Source organism: Dasypus novemcinctus, chromosome Y (assembly GCF_030445035.2).
Source record: "Dasypus novemcinctus isolate mDasNov1 chromosome Y, mDasNov1.1.hap2, whole genome shotgun sequence".
NCBI lineage: Eukaryota > Metazoa > Chordata > Mammalia > Cingulata > Dasypodidae > Dasypus > Dasypus novemcinctus.
In genome coordinates this window covers 11120775-11143060 of record NC_092216.1, presented here as the reverse complement: position 1 = coordinate 11143060, position 22286 = coordinate 11120775, and the positions used below count along the sequence as shown (strand labels likewise).

The window sequence follows — 22286 nt, the reverse complement described above, 5'->3', positions numbered from 1 at the left end:
TTTTACATCTTAGGGAGAAGTCTTTCAACATATCCTCACTAGGGAATAATTTTGGCTATGGCATTTTCATATATTCCCTTTATTATGTTGAGGAGCTTTCCTTCTATATCTATCTTTTGAAGTGCTGTACATCTCCATCAGAGCTCTTGAGTGACCAAGGGCACTGTCAGTGAGTAATACTATTTTGAAGGGAATCTTGTTTTCTGGGCAGTAGTTTTCAACGATGGGTTTAAAATATTTATTAAATCAAGTAAACAGATGTGCTGTCATGCAAGCTTTATTATTCCATTTATAGAGCACAGACAATATATTTGGCATAATTCTTAAGGGCCCTAATATTTTCAGAATGCTAAATGACCATTGGTTTTGACTTAAAGTTGTCTCCTGCATTAACCCTAACATCAGGGTCACTCTACCTCTGAAACTTTGAGGACAGACATTGAATTCCTCTTCTCTAGCAATGAAAGTCTTAGATGACAACTTCTTCCAATAGAAAGTTGTCTCATCCACATTGAAAATCTATTGTTTAGTGTAGCCGCTTTCATCAGTTACCTAGCTAGATCTTCTGGATAACTTGTTGCAGCTTCTACATCAGCACTTGCTGTTTCACCCTGTACTTATACATTATGGAGATGGCTGCTTTTCTGAACCCTCATGAGCCAACCACAATTAGCCTCAGCCTTTCATTATGCAAATTTCTCAGCCCTCTTGACCTTCATAGAATTATGATTAGACTTTGGCTTAAGGGCATCTTATGGTTAGACCATTAAAATTTTCTCCAAATCACCAATAAGGGTATTTCACTTTATTATCATTTGCATGGTCTCTGGAGTAGCAGTTTTAATTTCATTCAAGAACTTTTCCTTTGTATTTACAATCTCACTAACTGCTTGGCAAAAGAGGCCAAGCTCTTAACCTATCTCAACTTTTAGCATGCCTTGCTATTTAATCACGTCTTACTTTTTATTAAAGTGAGACATACGTGACTCTTCTTTTCACTTGAACATTTAAGAGACCACTGTAAGGTTACTATTTGTCCTTATTTTAATATTGTTGAAAGGGAGGAAGATGGATGGGGACAAGACACATTAGTGGAGCAGTCAGAACATATACAATGTGTATCAATTAAACTTGCCACCTAAAATGGTTGTGGGTTGTGGTGCCCCAAAACAATAATAATAGTAACATCTAAGAGCACAGATCTTTACATCCATACAAATATTATGATAATGAAAAAGTTTGAAATACTGTCAGAATTTCCAAATTGTAACAGAAAGGCATAAAGAGAGTTCATGCTATTAGAAAAATGACATCAAAGACTTGCTCAACTCAGCATTGCCACAAACTTTAATCTCTATGAAACTCAATATCTGCAAGCTTAATAAGGCATTTAATTTAATTAAAAATTAGGTATGCCTGCACATTGACAATAATAAAATCAATAGCATATGCCTCTGAGAGAGTGCAGGAATTACAGGAAGTCTTTACTCAACTATTTGAAATGTGTTCCAAGAACTAATGAAAAGTAATAGCAACTAATGTAACTTGGAAATATAGTCTATATAACTCAAAGTATGAGAACAATACCTCACCAAATAGAAAATATCAAGAAAAAGAATGTATATAAAAGAAATCAAATGGAAATTCTGGAATTGGAAAATACAATAAAGGAAATGAAAATTTGACTAGCGGACTAAACAGCAGACTTCAGAGTGCAGAAGAAAAAGTGAACTTAATTATAGGTCAATTGAGTTATTGATCTGAGAAACAAAAAGAAAATAAAGAAAGAACAGAGCCACCAAGAATTATGGGACACATCAATTGAAGTCGCAATGGGAGAAAAAAGAGAAAGCAAGAAAGAAAGGGACAGGATGAATATTTGCAGAAATAAAATAGAAATTTTCTATTTTAAGGGAAAACTTTAATCTACACATCTAAAAAATAAACTCCAAATATGATAAACTCAGAAATCAACATTGAGATACATTGTTTCCAAACTTTTTATATTTAAAGAAAAAGGGAAGTTTGAAAATTCTAAGAGAGAAATAAATGATCATTTATAGAGGATGCCCCAAAAGATTGACAGTTTTTATCTCATCAGAAGCCACAGAAGCCAGAGGTCAATGAGAGGACTTATTTAAAGTGCTGAGAAAACAGAACTGGTCAGCTAGAGGTACCACATGTAGGAAATTATTGATTTTATATTAAAAAGAAATTCAAACATTCCCAGGAAATAAAAGAGAGAGTCTATCACCACAAGACCTGCCTTACTAGAAACCCTAAAATGATTTCTAGAAATGAAAGGAATCACATGAAAAAATAAAAAAGATCAGAAAAGGTAACAGGTAAACATAAAAATGAGGATAAATATATTTTGTTTATAGCTCTTTTTACTCACTATATTACTGAAGAGCCAAGTGCATAAAGTAATAGTTTTAAATGTAAATTGAAGAACGCATTATGTATAAGATGCAATTTTTTAAAATATAAGATTATATGGAGTCTGAGCAATAAAGAAGCAAAGTTTTAGTGTACTATTGATAATAATATGTATTAAGATGAATTGGGTGGTTATAAATTGAGCTGTTAGTGGTAACCTATAGAAGTCATGTAAGAAAATAAATAAAGGAATTAACATTTTACACTAAAGAATATTTACTTAACACCAAAATCTCAGATATGGAGGGATAGAGGCATAATATATATAAAAGAAAATTATTCTGACTTTACCTAATCTGTACTTTATTAAAGAAGAATGTGTTAAACTCTTATCACAGACAGAGACTGGCAGTATTAATCTGTATATGATTCAACTATATGCTGTGTATAAAACACATATGTTTTCTTAATTTTGAAAGTTTATATTCCATAAATATTGCTTCAAAAAGTATAGGTGATTCCCATATATCCCACCACCTTCCTATCTCTTCCCCATTAATATCTTTCATTATTATGTGTGGGAAACAAAGTCATGTTGTTTCCATAATATCAAGTTATCTCCTTAACCACTGAGTCGTGCTGTCCTTGAAGATATAGGTGCAGGTCATAAATCTATCAGGGAAATGTAACATTCTGGTGGAACAAAGACTTGCTAGAATGGAACGGCCTGAGCAACAAGATTAATGAGTATATTTGTTTCAATAATATAAGAGAACATTATGAGCTTTGGTAACTATCTAATTCACTGTGTTTGTAAGAATGAGGTAATGGTAATAGCTATCTAGAATAGTTCCTGCTTCTCACCGCCTGTTGCGGTATATAAGCAAACCCCTGAGATTAATAAATTTGTCTGATGAGCTTGAGAAATCAATGCTCTCAGATCCCCTGATCCCAATCTCTCTTTATCTTTCATTCCTGATACCTGTCGGGTCTGCAACTCTGACAATTATGGTACATTTGTTACAGTTGATGACCATATTTTGAAGCATTACTATCAACCATGGTCTATAATTTACATTATAGTTTACATTTTGCACTACCCAATTTCATAGCATTTAACAAAATGTATAATGACTTGTATCCATTATTGCAATATCATATAAAACAACTTTAATGAATAGATTCTTTTTTCTTTTCTTTTTTTTCTTTTTTTTTTGAGGTCCTGGGGATTGATCCTGGGGCCCCATTCATGTGAAGCAGGATCTCAATCACTGAGCTACAAATGTTCTACTGTAAGACATACTCTTTTTCATGACACAAATAGGTTTAAAGTGACAGGAACCAAAATGGTTCACTACAAAAGATTAAAACAGAAATGCAACAGTAATGGAGGAAGTGAGGGAGAGAAAAGGTATAAGACATAGGGCATACAGAAAAAAAGGTGAATTCAGCCATATCAAAATTACTTTAAATGTAAGTTGATTAAAATCTCCAAAGGCATAAACTGCCAGAATGGAGAATAAACTATTGCCCAAATTTTACAAGAGATTCAATTTAGTTCCAAAGACATCAATTCATTAAAAATGAAAGGATGAGGACAATAATTCCATGTAAGTAACAAAAAGAAAGTTGAGTATCTATATCAATATCAGACAAAATAGATTTTAAGGAAAAAAAAATTGTTGTAAGAAGTTCATGCATCCGTTTCCTATTACAAGGTTCTGTGGATGCTTCCCTGCATTGTTTATGAAATTCACAACCAAATCACGAGCAGCAAAAGAAAAAAATAGATAAATGGTACCTCCTCAAAATTAAAGCCTTTGCACCTCAAATGAGTTGTCAAGGAAGTGAAAAGACAGCCTAAGCAAAGGGAGAAAATATGTGGTAACCCTATATTCAATAGGAGATTGATATCCAACACATATAAAGAAGTTCTATATCTCAAAAAGAAAAAGAAAAGAAAACCATTTAAAAAATGGGCAAAAGATTTGAACAGACACTTCTCCAAAGAAGAAATACAAATGGATATAAAGTACATGAAAAGATGCTCAACATCACTAGTTATTAGGGAAATGCGAATCAAAATTATAATGAGATATCATCTTACACTCATTAGACTGGTGGCTATTTAAAAACGGAGGACTACAGGTGTTGGAGAAGATACAGAGGAACGGGAACCCTCATCCACTGCTGGTGGGAATGTGGAAGAATTGAGCCATTCTGAAGGACAGGTTGACAGTTCATTAAAAACTATCTATAGATTTGCCATTTGGCCCAGCAATTCCACTGCTGGGTACACCCAGCAGAACTGAAAACAAGGACACAAACTGATATATGCACACCAATATAGCTGTATTATTCACCATTGCCAAAAGTTGGAGTCAACAGATCAATGGATAAACAAAATGTGGTATAAGCACAATGGAAGACTACTTAGCTGTAAAAAGGAATAAAGTACCAACATATGAGATAATATGTATGAATCTTGAGGACTTACATAGAGTGAAACATGCCAGGCATTGAAGGACAAATACTACATAATCTCTCTGATATGAATTAAGCAAAACAAGCTGTCTCGGAGAGCTAGAGACTGGAAGATATGCTTACAGGAAATTAGGGGGAAAAGGAAGTTGTGAGCTCACACCTACATGGGTGAAATCTATGATAAAGTGGAGGTAAGCAATTGTGCAGTGAAAGAGTAAGATGGGGGCATAGGGATACTGTGGGGGGAGGGTTTTGTAGACTTGAGGGGTTAAGGGTTAGGAGGATAGGTCAGATGGTCTATGGAATTGGAGGGATGAGTGGTGATGACCAGGTGAACATGGGAGATTGTCCGGTATGTGGTTGAAACTATAATGTTGAGAAATCTCTTCAGAAAATCTATTAAAGAAGGATTACTTCTTTTGGGGGTTTGAGGAAGACATCTGCAAGGGGAGGCCTGGGCCAAGTTTCTAGGAAGTGTATGTGTGCTTATCGTGTCATAGTGTGGTATGTCATTGGATGGACACCCACACAATGAACAGGAAAGTGTTGTAACCCCATCCTGGGGAGGCCTGATGTTCTCAGAGGGAAGTGTATCTTTCAAGAATGTTGGTGACTTCCAAATGGGGAGGACAGTCTAGTATGTCCAGCCTTCATTGTTGTAATAATCTATGAATCTTATCCTTCAAACAATGAAGTTTGGTTGTAACTGTGGGCCCTGAGGGACTGGAAGAGAGAAATAGAATCAATGGAAGAGGGCCTAACCTAGAGGCAATGGAAGATTCCACATGATTGTGCAATAATGGATATAGACATGTTAAATTTTACCAAAATTTATAAAAGTGTATAGTGTAAAATGTAAACTAAAAATTTAGAAAATTGTACAGTATAAAATATAAAACACAATGGAAACCAAAATGAAAATGTGGTTAGTAGCTATGTTTCAATATCTGTATATCAGTTGTAACAAATATAACATGGACATGTAAAAAATCATTGCTGGGGAAGGGGAAAAAGGGTTTGATGTTGGGTATATGGACATTCCCTATATTGTATATGTGACTTTACTGTGATCTAAGGCTTTTTGAAGACAAAATTAAAAGTGAAAAAAAAAAAAAAAGGATACAGATGCTGAGGAAGAAGTGGAAGAGATTGCCTTGCCACAGTACATACAGGGCAGTACCTATTACAGTGGTGAAAGGCAAACTGTCAAAAACAAAGTTTTATGATATTTTTCATTTTAATACCCTAATTTAATCTTTATTTTAGTCTTTCTAAATTATTATGCATTCTATTTCTAACCTTTAAGCCTATCCATTACTATTTCATTTTTCTACTAATTGAATTTGACAATATATTAGGCTTCATTTTTGAAAAAGTTTTGAATCACGAGGGTTTCAACTATGGCAGGGGAGGAGCACTGGTGTGGGGTGTCATTGGTGGGGTACACATGGTTGGGAGGGAGTTCTCAAGGGCATTTATATAAGGTATATAAAAATGTTCAAATATTTGTTTGATATTGTCATAGTAGGTAGATTTACAGATGACCACTGAGGGAGTGCCGAGTCCCCACCCTGGAGAGTTCTGTCACATGCCCCAATGGAACAGTAACAATCCCTCAAGTGCAAAGTCAAGACCAGTGAAAAAGGATGGTCCAATGATGCACCCTTGATACTGATGACTAACTTGTTAGCCTACATGCTTGAAGTTTCAACTTGGCTTCCCTGGTGCTGAGGGATTACTACCATCACTACCTGGTGATGCAACTAGAAAAAGGCTTTGAATAAAAGGTGGAAATGGTAAAGACAAATGAATTTATATAGCAAAGAGACTTCAAAATGAGTCAGGAGGTCATCAGAGGCATTGTGCTTATGCATATCTCAGAAGGATCCCAGAGCCAGCCAAAGTAGTTACAACCACAGGTACTGGTGCTCCTGAGGGCTATGGAGACACACCTGTTCTACAGTCATGGCAGATGGCTCTGGAGTTCATTGCCTTGCTAGAGAGCCCTACTTTGGAATTTTGCTCCTAAGTGTGATGGAGTTGGACTCAGATGTGACCTTCTACTTATGTCTCTTTTGTCACTTTTACTGAACCTGTGGTTGGTGTTGGGGTTTGTGTATACTCAGAAGACTTGAATCTCTGGACTGTACATGTACCAACTGGGCCTTGAGTCTCAGTAGAATTGCAATACTCTCCAGTTCATTACACTTACACAGGTCAGCTAACAGGGATGTGAGAATGGTCAACCACCACCCCAGGGAACCAAGGGTGTCTACAACTGCACAAGGAGAATCACATACATTAGCAATGTGGGATCTAAATTCCCTCTCAATTTGGAGATGGAGTAGATATCACAATCACAGAGTCCACAGGATGGAGGAATAAAATATGGGTTAGAGTGGATGTACTCATTTCTATTATAGAACTATTGTATATCTAGCAATGGAAAAGATATATGTCATTGATGTGGAGACATTGGCCACAGGAGTTGCTGAGGGCAGGAAGAGGAAATAAGAGGTATGGTATGGGGACATTTTGGGGACTTGGAGCTGTCCTAAATGATACTTCAGGGACAGGTGCATGATATTATATATCCACCATAACCCACTGAATGGACTAGGAGAGAGTATAAATCTTAATGTAAACTACAATCCATGTAATGTAGCAGTGCTCCAAAATATATTCATCAAATGCAATGAATGTGCCACACTGATGAAAGAGGTTGCTGATGTGGCATGAGTGTGTGTGTGGGGGGGGGAGGGGGGTATTTGGAACCTCATGTTTTTAATGTAATATTTTTTTGTCTGTGTGCCTTTAAAATTTTTTAAATAATAAAAATTATAAAAAATTGTTGTAAGAATCAAAGAAGGATGATTTAAGGGTTTCAATTAATCAAGACATTATGACAATTACAAAGAGCAGATTTGGCTTAACAGTTACATGCCCACTTTCCATATAGAATGTCCCAGGTTCAGTTCCTGGTGCCTCCTAAAGAAGTTAGACAAACAAGCTGCAGACAATGAGCTGACATCAAGGAAAAACAATAAGCAGACAACTAGGAAAAACAAAAAACTAAAGACAATGAACAGACAATGAGTAAAACAATGAGCAGACAACAAGCAAAAACAAATGTACAGGGAGCAGATGTGGCTCAACAAGTGCCTGCCTCCCATATGGGAAGTCCCAGGTTCGGTTCCTGGTGTCTCCCAAAGAAAAACCAAACATTGAGCAGAAAATGAACCGAGAAAAAAAATGAACATACAAAAAGCAAAAAAACAAAAAACAAAAAAACAAAACTACAAATACAAGAAATTTAACCATTATAAACATATATTCAACCAAAAACAGAGTTCCAAAATAAGTGAGATAAACACTGATAGAGCTTTAAGGACAAGACTGTTCTACAATAATAAGTGGAGACTTCAATTTACCACTTTGAATAGATACTCCTTGCTTTTTGGAACGAGCATTGTCTCTCATCATCATTTTATTATTTGTCCCTGGTGAGTCCAATGAACTGAAATTCTGTCTGCAATTCTACTGAGATTCAGGGCGCAAAGGGCACAGGTCAAAGATTTAAGTCTCTGGAATATATATTTAATGATAAAGTACTAATTGTAAGTTCATGTAAAAGGGGAATAAGAACCTGTGTAGGAAAATTATAAATGAATTTAACTTCGATACATGGGAGGGAAAAGTTATCATATATTCCAAGTAAGACTAAATAACAGAGTACTGAATTCCTGGGGTTGTCTGCCCTGCCTATAGTATCTAGGTATCTGTAGAGCCCTCTGGAGCCCTGTGCTTGAGGTACTATTTACAGTGACCGTCAGCGAGATCATCCTAAGTTGATATAAGCCTAACCTCTGGAATGACATCCCAAATCACTGTGAAACTTCTTAGCCATAAATACTCATTTAGATTTAATACTTCCCCTTAGTGTTTGGGACATTTTCCAAATGCGTCACTATTTAGTGCTTGGTAATAAATCTCCTGGGACCAGAGAGTGTCATCCTTAGGAATCACATTCTACATTAAGAAGAAAGTAATGAGTTAAAATGCTGAGTTTGCTTAGAAACAGTCCACATTTGAGCAAAAGGGAGGCTTTCAGGAGGTAACTCTTAGGCAATATGTAATACAAGGCTAAGTTTCAATTTCACAAGAACAAGGTTCATAATTAAAAGCATCAAATTCAAGAGTCTGGCTTGTTGGTCTCTCCTCCATTACTAGGCACTGCCCACATACTCTAGATATTCTTGCCACTCTATTAGAGGATATAGAAAGACTCCCTTTAGTGGGAATTCAATATTGCTTTGGTTATTCTGTGGGTTTCCACCTAACAAGATAATAACCCATGACCACTTGAATACATTCATAAAGAGGCATGCACTAGGTGAACCCGACCCCTCATATACCTCCACCACTGAAACCCTGCACCAGTGATCCTCTGTTGCCACAGTTACAACTCTTCTGCAATCTACAACTCCCCAAGTCAATTTCAAAAGCATTAAGTAACTAAAAAGACAAAATGAAAAGATAATTTTTTTTGCATTAAGTATTTCTCCCCTGTAAAATCTCTTATTTTTAATGCAGGGTGAAAATTTCTTCTATATTTTCTCCCAGTGTCCAATTTATTTCACTTCCTTTTCAAAGAAGATTTAGCTTAATGAAAAGTCATATTGAAAATACAGGGGGGATGCAGGGTAAGATGGCATCTGAGTGAGTGCACCTCACAATCTCTACTGCAAAGAAGCAGCCTAGCAGAGTTGGAATTTTGTAAGAGTGGGCTGTTTCAGGGGATTGCAAGGCAGGAGGTGAATGGACATTGATTGGGAGAGACTGTGACAGAAGTAGTGCTTGCTAAAAGTAGAATTGTGAGTTACTAGCACAGAGGTCAGAAGTTGTGGAAAGGTGAGACCCTTCCCACTAGGGCTGGCAGCAGCAGTGTTCCCTGAAAACTGTCGGTTGTATAGTGGTGTCCCCAAGCCCTATGATCCCCAGATGTGTGGTCTCCAGGCCTGTGTCCCCTAAGACCCTGTAGCCCATGTTCCAAAGACCTACATACCCTGAGTTTGCAATATCCCAGACTTCTCTTTCCTGAGTCCAGCACTCCTAGAGGTCTGGGATTACCCTAGCCCTCTGGTTTTGGACAGATTCTGTGAGTGGAAGGGATTTGATGGAAGGTGCAGAGAGATGAAGTGAATGCAGGGTCAATTTTATAGTCCCCCCCCCCCCCCCTTTGTATGCTTGGAGGAACATATCAGCTGGCTTGGGGAAAGCCTGGGAAGAAAGGAGTGACAAATTTGCTGAGAAAGCCCAATTTACCTAAACACCCTGGGATAGGAAACTTGGTCTGAGAGAAGGTGAACTCAGAAAATCAACTAGCCCTACTGTAACATACCTAAGGAGAGGGACTGTAGGAGGTGCTTTCCAAGCTTCCAATGGCATACTTGGGGTTCCTGGTGAGGTATGGGTGCTCTCTCTCTCTGGAAATTAAGGATCATGGTTTTCTGTCCTGAGTTGGTTCAGAAAGGACCCATTTGAATCTCCTACTAGACCTCTCAGGCAGCTTTCCTGCTGCCCTGGGAGAGATGGAAGTGAGGAAGGGAGAAAGGGGGAACATCAGATTCCTAAGCATTTTATTTAACTGCAAAGAGGACTCCTTACTTGAAACTTTACCTGGTATTTTGTCGGTTTGTCTTCTTGTTTTTCCTTCCTCTTTATCCCCCCAAGATCCTTTTTCTTTCTTTTATTTTTCTCTTTTTCTTGCTTGTTTACCCCCCTTTTGTCCTTTTTTTCTTTTTCTTCTTTTTTTGAACTATTAGGTGCTGCAGGCAGCACTTCACATTTGCTGCATTTCCTCATCCTCTATTTCCTCTTTTCTGTGTGTATTGACCACCAACACTATCCCCTTTCTCTACATCTTTCTATCCTCCATCATTTATTGTTCTCTTACATTACAGCTTGCTTTGTTTGGCCCCAATTTTTCTGACTTTCTAATGCCTTTGTTCTGCTTTCTGTCTTATATTCACTCTTTATGTTATTATTCTTTCTTTTCTCTTTCCCTCTCTCCTGAAAACACTGGTCTTTTAATTCACACTATATTCCTGCCCATATTCAGTTTACTGTCTCATTATAGGTACTCTAATTTTCTTACTGTTATAAATCTACAGAGCTTACATGAATCTAATATCGATTCTTTTAGATCTCACATGGTTCCTGTAAATATTTTCTATCAATACTACTATTATTCATTCTCCTTTATTACTCCTTTTGCTTTCTCTGGCCCTAAATATTTTTCCTTCAAGTGAACTTAGGCAACAACAAGGAAATAGAATAAGAACAAAGTGATGAAGAGAAGACTTAGCATACATGCAAAAACAACCAATTAAACCCAAACTAGACAAAGAAGCTAAGCAACTGACTAAATCTGTCAGAACAAAATGACAATCAGACAGGAAAAAAAAATTACAAACCAAACTAATAATCAGGAAAACATGCCCCAATCCAATGAACAAACTAAAAACCTGAAGAGAAAAGAATTTCAAGCAAGTAATTAAAGCTCTCAAAATATATACTAAGGACCAATTTGATGAAGTGAAGGAAAACATTAAGAATATTAGGAAAATACTGGAGAGAATACAGATGAAATTGCAATCATACAATAAAGATAGCAGATATGATGGAGATGAACTGCACAATTCAAGAAATCAAAAATACAGTCTCAGCAAATAACAGCAGACTCGAAGAGGCAGAGGAAAGAATTACTGATATAGAAGACAGTACATCTGAAATCAAACAGGTAGTAAAACTGATAGATAAAAATATAGAAAAAAATCAAGCACAGATGTAGGGACGTGAATGACAATGCAAAACAGGAAAACATATGCATTATAGGCATTCCAGAAGGAGAAGAGAATAGAAAAGGGACAGAAGGGGTGTTGGAGGAAATAATGGCTGAAAACTTCCCAAACATACTGAAGGAGATGGATGTACATATCCAGGAAGCATAATGCATAAATCCCAACCAGACTGCCCCAAGACACATACTTGTCAAATTATCCAATGCTCAAGACAAAGAAAAAATTCTGAAAGCAGCAAGAAAAAAGAGAACCACCACATACAAAGGAGGCTCCATAAGATCAAGTGCCTTACCTGAAACCATGGGGTAAGAACACAGTGGTATGACATAGTCAAGGTACTAAAAGAAAAATTTTCCAATCAGAAATACTCCATCCAGCAAAGTTAGCATTCAAAAATGATGGAGAGCTCAAAATATTCACAGATAAATAGAATCTAAGGGATTATGCCAACAAGAATCCTGTCTTTCAAGAAATACTAAAGGGAGTTCTGCAGGAGGAAAGAAAAACAAGAGATACAGAGTTGGAGGAGAGTGTAAGAACAACTAAAAAGAGAAAAAGAAACCAAAATATGACAAACAAATCCAAAGAAAATATGGCTAATATAAGTAATTATTTGAAAGTAATAACACTGAATGTCAATGGATTAAACTCATCTGTCAAGAGACTGAGACACAAAGATTAGAAATAGACATCTATATGCTGTCTATGAGAAACACTTCTTAGACCCAGGGATTCAAGGAGATTGAAAGTGAATGGCTGGAAAACAATCTAACAAGCAAACAATAACCAAAAAAGAGCAGGAGAAGCTATATTAATATCAGCCAAAATAGAATTTAAATGTGAAACAATTGTGAGAGACAAAGAAGGACACTACCTATTAGTGAAAGGGATACTCTTTCAAGAAGAAAGAACAATCAGAAACATTTATGCTCCTAACAAGGGGTGCCTCCAATATGTGAGGCAAACAATGGAAAAACTAAGTGAAGGAATAAATGCCTCTACAATTATAGTGGGGGAATTTAATACACCACTATCAACTTAGGACAGAATATCTCAAAAGAGAATCAATAAAGAAACAAAGACTTTGAACAATATATTAGAAGAACTGGACCTATTAGACATATACAGAACATTACTCCCAAATACAGCAGGATATACATTCTTTTCAAGTGCACATAGATCATTCTCCAAGGTAGACCACATGCTAGTCCATAGAAATGCCTCAATGAATTCAGAAAGATTGAAATCATACAAAGTAATTTCTCTGACCATGATGGAATGAAACTGGAAATCTGCAGGGGCCAGAGACCAAGATTTGGCAACAAGATATGGAAGTTAAACAACATGCTCTTAGAAAAAACAATGGTTCAAGAAGGAAATCTTAAAAGAAATTAATAACTACCTTGAAACTAATGAAAATGATAACACAACATATCAATACATGGGATATAGCAAAAACAGTATTAGAGGGAAATTTATAGCCATAAACTCATCCATCAATAAAGGAGAGCTAAAATTGAAGACTTAACCCCACACATGGAAGAATATGTAAACAAAACAAAACTAAACTAAACTAAACCCAAAGGAAGTAGAAAGTAAGGAATAACAAAGATCAGAGCAGAAGTAAATGAAATAGAATATAAGAAAGCACTTGAAAAAATGAACTAAACCAAGATCTGATTCATTGAGAATATCTATAAAATTGACAAACCCTTAGCTAGACTAACAAAGAAAAAAAGAGAAGATGCAAATACAAAAAAAATTAGAAATGAGAAAGGAGATGTCCCCACAGACCCCACAGAAATAAAGACTATATAAGAGGATACTTTGAAAAACTATATGCCAATAAGAAGGATAATTTAGAGGAAATGGACAAGATGATATCTCATTGTAGTTTAGATTTGCATTTCCCTAATAGTTGGTGATGTTGAGTATATTTTCATTTGCTGTTTAGCCATTTACATTTCCTATTTGAAAAGCTGTTTATTCAAATCTCTTGTCCATTTTTTAATGAGTTGTCTTTTCATTTTTGAGATGTTGGATTTCATTATATATGCTGTATATTAGGCCTTTGTCAGATAAATAGTCACCAAATATTTTCTCCCATTGAGAAGGTTGCCTTTACACTTTCTTGACAAACTCCTTTGAGGCATAAAAGGCATTAATATTAAGGAGTTCCATTTATCTATTTTTTCCTTCATTGCCCATGCTGTGGGTGTAAAGTTTGTGCAACCATTTCCTACTATAAAATCTCATAGATCCTTCCCTACATTACCTTCTAGGAGCTTTATGATCTTGGCCCTTATATTTAGATCTTTGATGCATCTTGAATTAATCTCTACATAATGTGTGAGACGGTAATCCTTTCTCATTCTTTTGAATAGAGAGATGCAATTCTTCCAGCACCATTTGTTGAAGAAGCCATTCTGTTCCAGTTGAGTGGGCTTCATGGCCTTGTTTTTATCAGTTGACTATATACATGAGGATCTCTATCAGAATTTCAATTCAGTTCCATCGTTCAGTGTGTCAATCCTTGTAGCAACACCATACAATTTTTTTAAAAGATTTATTTCTCTCCCCCACTTTATCATCTGCTCTCTGTGTCTGCTTGACTTTTTTTTAGGAGGCAAAAGGAACTGAACCTGGGACTTCCCCTGTGGAAAGGAGGCATCCAGTAGCTTGAGCCACATCTGCTCCCTGTTTGTTCTGTCACTTTGTTGTGTATCTTCATTGTGTCATCTTGTTGCATCATCTCATTGCCTCATCTCACTGCATCAGCATCAGCTCACTCTTGCTTGCCTTCTTTAGGAGGCACTGGGAGCTAAACCCTGGACCTTTTATATGATAGATGAGTGCCCACCTCCTTGGGCCACATCTACTGTCCCCACTGTAGCTTTGTAATGTGTTTTAAAATCGCAACATAGTTGATTAAATTTTGTTTTTCTTTGCAATATGTTTTTGGCTATTTAGAGCTCCTTTCCTTTCCAAATAAATTGCATAATTAGCTTTTCCAATTCAGTAAAAAATGCTGCTATTATTCTTAATGGGGTTGCATTAAACCTGAAAATCAATTTGTATATAACAGACATCGTGATGATGTTCAGTCTTTCAATCCATGAACATGGAATGTTCTTCCACTTATTCAGGCTTTCTTTGGCTTTGTTTAACAAGGTTTTGTAGTTTTCCATGTATAAATTCTTTACATCTTATTTAAGTTTACTCCTCCTTACTGGTTTTTGCATGTTGATCTTATTTCCTTCCATTTTACTGAATTCATTTATAGTTCTAGAAGCTTTGTTGTAGGTTTCTCAGGGCTTTCTTTGTATAGGATCATGTCATCTGCTTCTTCCTTTCGAATTTGGATGTCTTTTATTTCTTTTTCCTACCAAATGCTGAAGTAAGTACTTCTAACACAATGTTAAATAAGGGCAGTGACAGTGCGCCTCATTGTCTTTTTCCAGATATTAGAGGGAAAGTCTTTATCATTTCACTATTGAATATGATGCTAGCTGTGGGTTTTCATAGATACCCTTTATCATGTTGAGGGAGTTTCCTTTTCTTCCTATCTTTTGAAGCATTTTAGCAAGAAAAGATGCAATATTTTGTCAAATACTTTTTTTATGCATCAATAGACATGAACATTTGATCTTTTTTCTTTCTATCTGTTTATGTGGTGTATTGATTGATTTTCCTACTTTGAACCATCCATGCATATCAGGATGAAAACCACTTGATCATAATGCATAAGTCCTTTGATGTGTTGTTGAATACAATTAGTAAGCATTTTATTAAGGATTTTAGCATCCTAGATCATTAGAGTGATTCATCTGCAGTTTTCTTTTCTTGTGGTGTATTTATGTGGCTTTGGTGTGAGAGTAATGGCAGCATCATAGACAGCATCAGTCAATATTCCATCTATTTCTATTTTTTGGCAAAGTCTATGCAGGATTGCTATTAATTCTTTCCAGAATTATTGGTAGAATTCCCCCATGCAGCCATCTAATCCTGGGCTTTTCTTATTTGAGAAAGTTTTTTTAATGACTAATTCAGTTTTGTTACTTGTGATTGATTGGTCTATTGAATTCATCAATTTCTTCTTTTATCAATGTAGGCTGCTTGTGTGTTTCTTGAAAGTTGTCCATTTTACCTAAGTTATCTATCTTGTTGTCATACAGTTATACAAAGTATCTTCTTATGACATTCTTTATTTCTGTGGAATCAGAGGTGATATCCCCTACTCATTATTTATTTTATATATCTCCATCTTCACTCTTTTTTTTTTGTAAATTTTTTGTAAATTAGCCTAGCTAACAGTTTTACAATTTTATTAATCTCAAAGAATCAATTAATTTTCTCTAGTGATTTTTAAGTTCTCAGTTTTATTTTATTCTTCTCTAATCCTTTTTATTTCCTTCTTTCTGTTTCTTTGAGATTAGTTTCTTGTTTTTTCTAATTCCTCCAGGTGTGCAGATATTTCTTTGATTTTATCTCTTCTTCTTTAGTAAAGGCATTTGGCTATAAATTTGCCACTCAGCATTTCTTTTGCTACACCCCATAAATTTGGATATGCTGTGTTCTCATTTTTATTCCTTTCAAGGAAGAATAATTGACCCATGATTCTCTAAAAGTGTGTTGTTTAGCTTACATATCTTTGTGCCTATTCTGGTTCTCTGACTCTTATTAATTTCCAGCTTCATTCCATTGTGGTTAGAAAAATTACTTAATATAATTTCAGACTTTCTGAATTTGATGAGAATTGTCCTGTGAGCTATTATATTGTCTATCCTGGGAGAGAAAAATGTATAACCTGCTCTATTAGGGTGTAATGATCAGTATATGTCTATTTGGGCTAGATCCTCTAAAATATTATTAAAGGTTTCTGTTTCTTTATCAGCCCTCTGCTGAAATATGCTATCTAATGGTGATCATGGTGTATTATAGACCCCAATATAATTGTAGAGGCATCTATTTCTCCATTCAGCTTTTCCAATGTTTCCTTCATGTATTTTGAGATACTCTGCTTAGATGCGTAATCATTTATGATTGTTCTTTTTTTCTTGATAGATTACTCCATTTTTTAATATATAGTGTCCTTTGTTTCTTATAATAATTTTGCATTTAAAAACCAGTTTGTCTAATATTACTACGCCACTTGTACCCTTTTCTGATTATTTGAAATGTAAAATCATTTTTCAAGCATTCACTTGCAACTTCCTTGCATCCCTGGCTCTAAGGTGGATTTCTTCTAGATAGCACATAGATGGGTCACATTTCATTATTTATTCTGCCAATATGTTTCTCTTGATTGAATAGTTTAATCCCTTAACCATCAAAACTATTAATGTCAAGGCAATATATACATGAAATATTTTTTCTTTAGGTTCATATATGTCATCCTTTGTTTTTACTTCTCATGTTTTTCTTTATTCTTACCTATAATTACCTTCCAAAACTCTCTTCCAACCCTCTCTCTCTCTCCTGTTTTTTCCTTCCAGTCTGTAAAAGTACCTTTAGTTTTTACTGAAGGGTGAGTTTCTTGTTGAAAAGCTCTCATATCTATTTATCTGTGAATATTTTGAACTCTCCCTCATTTTTTTAATACCCACTTTGCTGGATACAGAATTCTTGGTTGGCGGTATTTTTCTTTTAGCACGTTAAGTATGTCATACCTCTGCCTTCTTGCCTATATGGTTTCAGATGAAAAATCAACACTTACTGATGTTCCCTGCAAGGTGATGGATCTTTTCTCTCTTGCTGCTTTCAATATTCTCTCTCCATCTTGAGTGTTTCACAATTTGATAAGTGTGTGTCTCATGGTAGAACAGTTAGGATTTATACTATTTAGAATGTTCTGTGTTTCCTGGACATGTACGTCCATGTCCCTCAAAAGTGTTGGGAAATTTTCAGTCCTTATTTCCTCCAACACACCTTATGCCCTCTCTCCCCTTCCTTTTCCCCCTTGGATGCCTATAATGCATATGTTTGTGCATTTCATGCTGTCATTTAATTCCATGGGCCTTTGCTAATTTTCTCTTTTTATCTATCTTTTCTATTGTCTGTACAATTTCAGATGTTCTATCTTCAATGTCACTAATTCTTTCCTCTGCCTCTTCAAGTCTGCTGTTACGTGCTTCCAGCATAGTTTGACTTCTTGCATTGTGTGATACATCACTATCAGATCTGTTATCTTTCTATGTGTATTTATGATCTGTTCAGCATGTACCCACAGTGTCTTCTTAATATCCTTTATTTCTTCTTTCACTTCATTAAGTTAATTCATGATATATGTTTGCATATCCTTAATTAGTTATCCTTCCTTATGCATCTCTCCTGTTTTTTAGTTTGTTCAGAACCATATCTTCTTGTTTCTTAGTGTGACATAATTTTTTGCTGGTGTCTTTGCATCTGTTTATCTTGATGTGTTTATTCAGATGGTTAACTTCTCTTTCTATTATAGCATTTTATTTTGTTTTGCTTTGTGTTAAGTTTCCTTTTTGATACTTTGTTCCACCTATTCTATTAGCCTTAAGTGAGTGTTAAATATTCTAATGGCTATATTATATATATATATAATATGTTGCATGATATATATTATATATTATATATAATAGATGTTATATATTATATGTTATATATTCTATAGCCTTAAGAGAGTTACATAACACCCTCTTAATCACTGGCACAAAAAAAGAAATTGGAAAAGAAATCATTAAATATCTTGAAATGAATGAAAACAGCACAAAATTTCAAAACCTATGGAATGAAGGAAAGGTAATGCTGAGAGGGAAATTTATATTTGATGCCTACATTTAAAAACAAGAAAGAGGTAAAAATCAAAGGCATAATGGCACACATGGAGGAACTATAAAAAGAACTAACGCCAATGTAAGCCAAAGGAAAGAAATAAAGATTAGAGCAGAAAAAAATGAAATCAAGAAAGAAAAACAAGAGGGAATCAACAGAACCAAAAGCTGATTCTTTGAGAATATCAACAAAATTGACAAACCTTTAGACAGACTGACCAAGAAAAAGAGAAGACATGCAAACAAATAAAATAAGAAATGATAGGGTGGAAATTACTACTGACCAAAAAGAAATAAAAGAATTCTTAAGATGATACTATGAACAACTATGCATCAACTAACTAGAAAATGTAGAAAAATGGATGAAATCCAAGAAAGACATGCACTGACCCTAGAAGATACAGACAAGTTCAAAAATCAATCAAAAGAAAAGAGACCCTAGAAGATACAGACAAGTTCAAAAATCAATCTAAAACCTCCTAAGAAAAAACATCCAGGACCAGATGGATCTAATGTAAATTCTACCAATCATTCACAGATTTAATAATATTGCTGAAACTCTCCCAAAAAATTGACCAGGAGAGAATGCTACTAAATTCATTCTATGAGACCAGCATCACCCTTAAACCAAGCCAGATAAAGATACTATGAAAAGAGAAAAATACAGATCAATTTATCTAATGAATATAGATACAAAAATCCTCAACAAAATAACTGCTAACTGAAGCTAAAGCACTTTCAAAGAATTATACATCATAATAAGTAGGGGGAAGTGGACTTGGCCCAATGGATGGGGCACCTGCCTACCACATGGGAGGACCACGGGTCAAACCCTGGGCCTCCTTGACCCATATGGAGCTGGTCCATGTGCAGTGCTGATGCACGCAAGGAGAGCCCTGCCATGCAGGGGTGTCCCCCGCATTGAGGAGCCCCACACGCAATGAGTGTGCCCCGTAAGGAGAGCCACCCAGCATGAGGGAAGGTGCAGCCTGCCCAGGAGTGGTGCCGCACCCACGGAGAGCTGATACAGCAAGATGACACAACAGGGGAGACACAGATTCCCAGTGCCACTGATAAGGATAGAAGCAGTCACAGAAGAACACACAGTGAATGGACACAGACAGCAGACAACTAGGGGCAGGGGGAGGAGAGAGAAATAAAAATAAAAATATAAATAAATAAAAAATAATAATAGCTAAGTAGGTCTTATTCCATGAATGCAAGTGTGGTTTATCAACAGAAAATAAGATTCAGTGTCATACAACACTTTAACAAATCAAAGAAGAAAAATCACAGAATCATCTGAATTGATGCAGAAAAGATGTTTAATAAAATACAGTATCCACTCTTGATACAAACACTCTGAAAGATAGATTAGTTGGAAATTCTCTCAGTTTGATAAAAGACATATATGAAAAACTCACAGCCAACATCCTACTCTATGATGAAGCAGTGAAAGCTTTTCTATTGAGGTAGGGAACTAGAGAAGGACGCCCACTTTCACCACTGTTATCAACATTGTGCTAGAAATTCTTGCTAGAGAAATTAGACTAGTAAAAGAATTAAAGCACATCCAAATAGGAAAGAAAGAAGCAAAAATTTTTGCTACTCTCTAAGGATATGAAGCTACACCTAGAAAATCCCCAAAATGCCACAGTAAAATTACTAGAAGTATAAAGGAGTTCAGGAAAGTGGTAGGATAAAAGAAAAAAATGAGCACTGTTTTTGTACACTACTAATGAGCAATCTAAGGAGGAGGTAAGGAAAATATTCCATTTAAAATAGCAACTAAATAATCAAATATTTAGGAATAAATTTAACAGACATAAAGTACCTGTATTCAGATAACTACAAAAGATTGCTGATAGAAACAAAGGAAGACCTAAATAAATGTGACATTCTGTGCTCAAAATTGGAAGAATGAATACAGAGAAGCTCTCAATTTTACAAAAATGGTGTTACAGATGAAACTCACATTTAACAAATATTCCAAGAGCCTATTTCGCAAAAGTGGAATAGCCAATTATCAAAGTATTTGGAAGGGTAAGTGGTCCCAAACAGTCAAATTATATTTTAAAAGGAACAAAGTTGGAGGACTCTCATTTCCTGTCCTGATTTTTATTTTAACTTTATTTTTAAATAAGTGTTAAATTACATAAAGGTTACATCAAAAATATAGGGAAGATGGCAGCTGGGCCTGGCGTGAGTTACCAGTGGGTACTAGACCTGCTTGAGGATCATGGACAGAAGGGCCAGGGGCGCTGGTCACTAGCCGCCCTCACTCCTCCTCCGCGGAAGCAGGAACGTGAACACATCTGACAGGCAGCTGTCGCCTCCCTCCGTGTTCTCAGAGGCCACAGGAGCGATCAGCACATGACCCGCCGCCGCTGCCGCCGCCGCCGCCTAACCGCCCGGAGTGGCTTGTCAGGCAGCGCCCAGATCCACCCCATTGTGGGCGTGGGTGGAGTCGGAGTCTGGTCTCCTCAAGTTGGTAATACTGGTCTAGTGGCCGGCAAGCATGGAGAAGAAATACCCAGAAGTTGATGGCGGAAGAGTCCCTGGGCCCCTTTAACGCACATTCTGAGGCTGGTGAAACAAGAAATGGAAAGTTTCAAAAAGGAAAAGGCAAGGATGAAGAAAAGTACATTGATGTGGTGATTAATAAGAACATGAAGCTGGAACAGAAAAAATGTTAATTTCTGTAGAACAATTCCCTAAGTTCAACTTTGCTTGGAAACTTTGGTGTCCATGAGACAAGCAACTCTCTGAAGCGTTTACAGGAAGAAACCTTGACAAAAATGTCCATCCTTGGAAAAGGTTATCTGCGAGATAAGGCAAAAGAAGAATTGAGGAAAAGTGGAGAAGCAAAGTATTTCCACCTCAGTCATGAACTCTACTTTCTCACTGAAGTCTTTGCCCCTCCTGCAGAAGCATATACCTGAATGGGACATGCCCTGGAAGAAATAAAAATGTTCCTCATTCCTCCTGACTACAATGATGAAATCAGGCAAGCGCACCTCCATGAATTAACACACTTGAACGGTGGTTCAGAAAATGTAGATGTCCCAGTGGTTGGACAGAAACCCTTCCGTAAATGACGCGTACCAACCACAGCAATAACCAGGGGAAGAGGAGGCATTGGGGCCGGTTGGAGTTGGGTTGTCTCAAGGGACATAACCTTCCCAGCCAAGGGCCAATGAGTTGTGGAATAGGGCTTCTCAGTCCCTACACTGAGTACCTCCGCCGCCATGCCGTGCACAAGAAGCCTTTTAAGACTACGACTTCGAGCTTGTATCCATCATTGCAATAACATGCAGAAGAATTCCAATGTCCCTAAAATACCAATGTTATACCTATTCATCCCTCCCCTCAGAACCTATGGTGACCACTGTCTTAATATCAATGATACAAGTTCTTCCATTGCTAGGATAATAACAAGTCTACTTTAGTCCATAGGTACAGTCCCCCTTTATATTTGCTCATTCCTCAATCTTGAGGAATTTGGGATGATGCCCACTTTATTTATAATTGAGAGGGTGCTTAGATATTACATGGCAAATGAAAGGAAAGTTTTACTTGCAGTTGCACACACTCTGCTTTTTGGGATGGGAGTTGTCCATTATCACATTTTCTTAGTCATTCTGGGCAAGTGTGATGAATGGGAGGTATTGGCTGCAACTCTGCTAAGATTCAGGCTTCAATCAGCATACAGGCCATAGATTTAATCTCTGAAACATATGTTTAATGGGTTAATTAT

At 36.3% G+C, this 22286-nt stretch overlaps 1 pseudogene; it reads left to right on the top strand.

Moving 5' to 3' along the window:
- The first annotated feature begins 20713 nt into the window (after positions 1-20713).
- LOC139438244 (KH domain-containing, RNA-binding, signal transduction-associated protein 3 pseudogene) lies at positions 20714-21729 on the top strand (annotated as a pseudogene).
- The last annotated feature ends 557 nt before the right edge of the window (positions 21730-22286 follow it).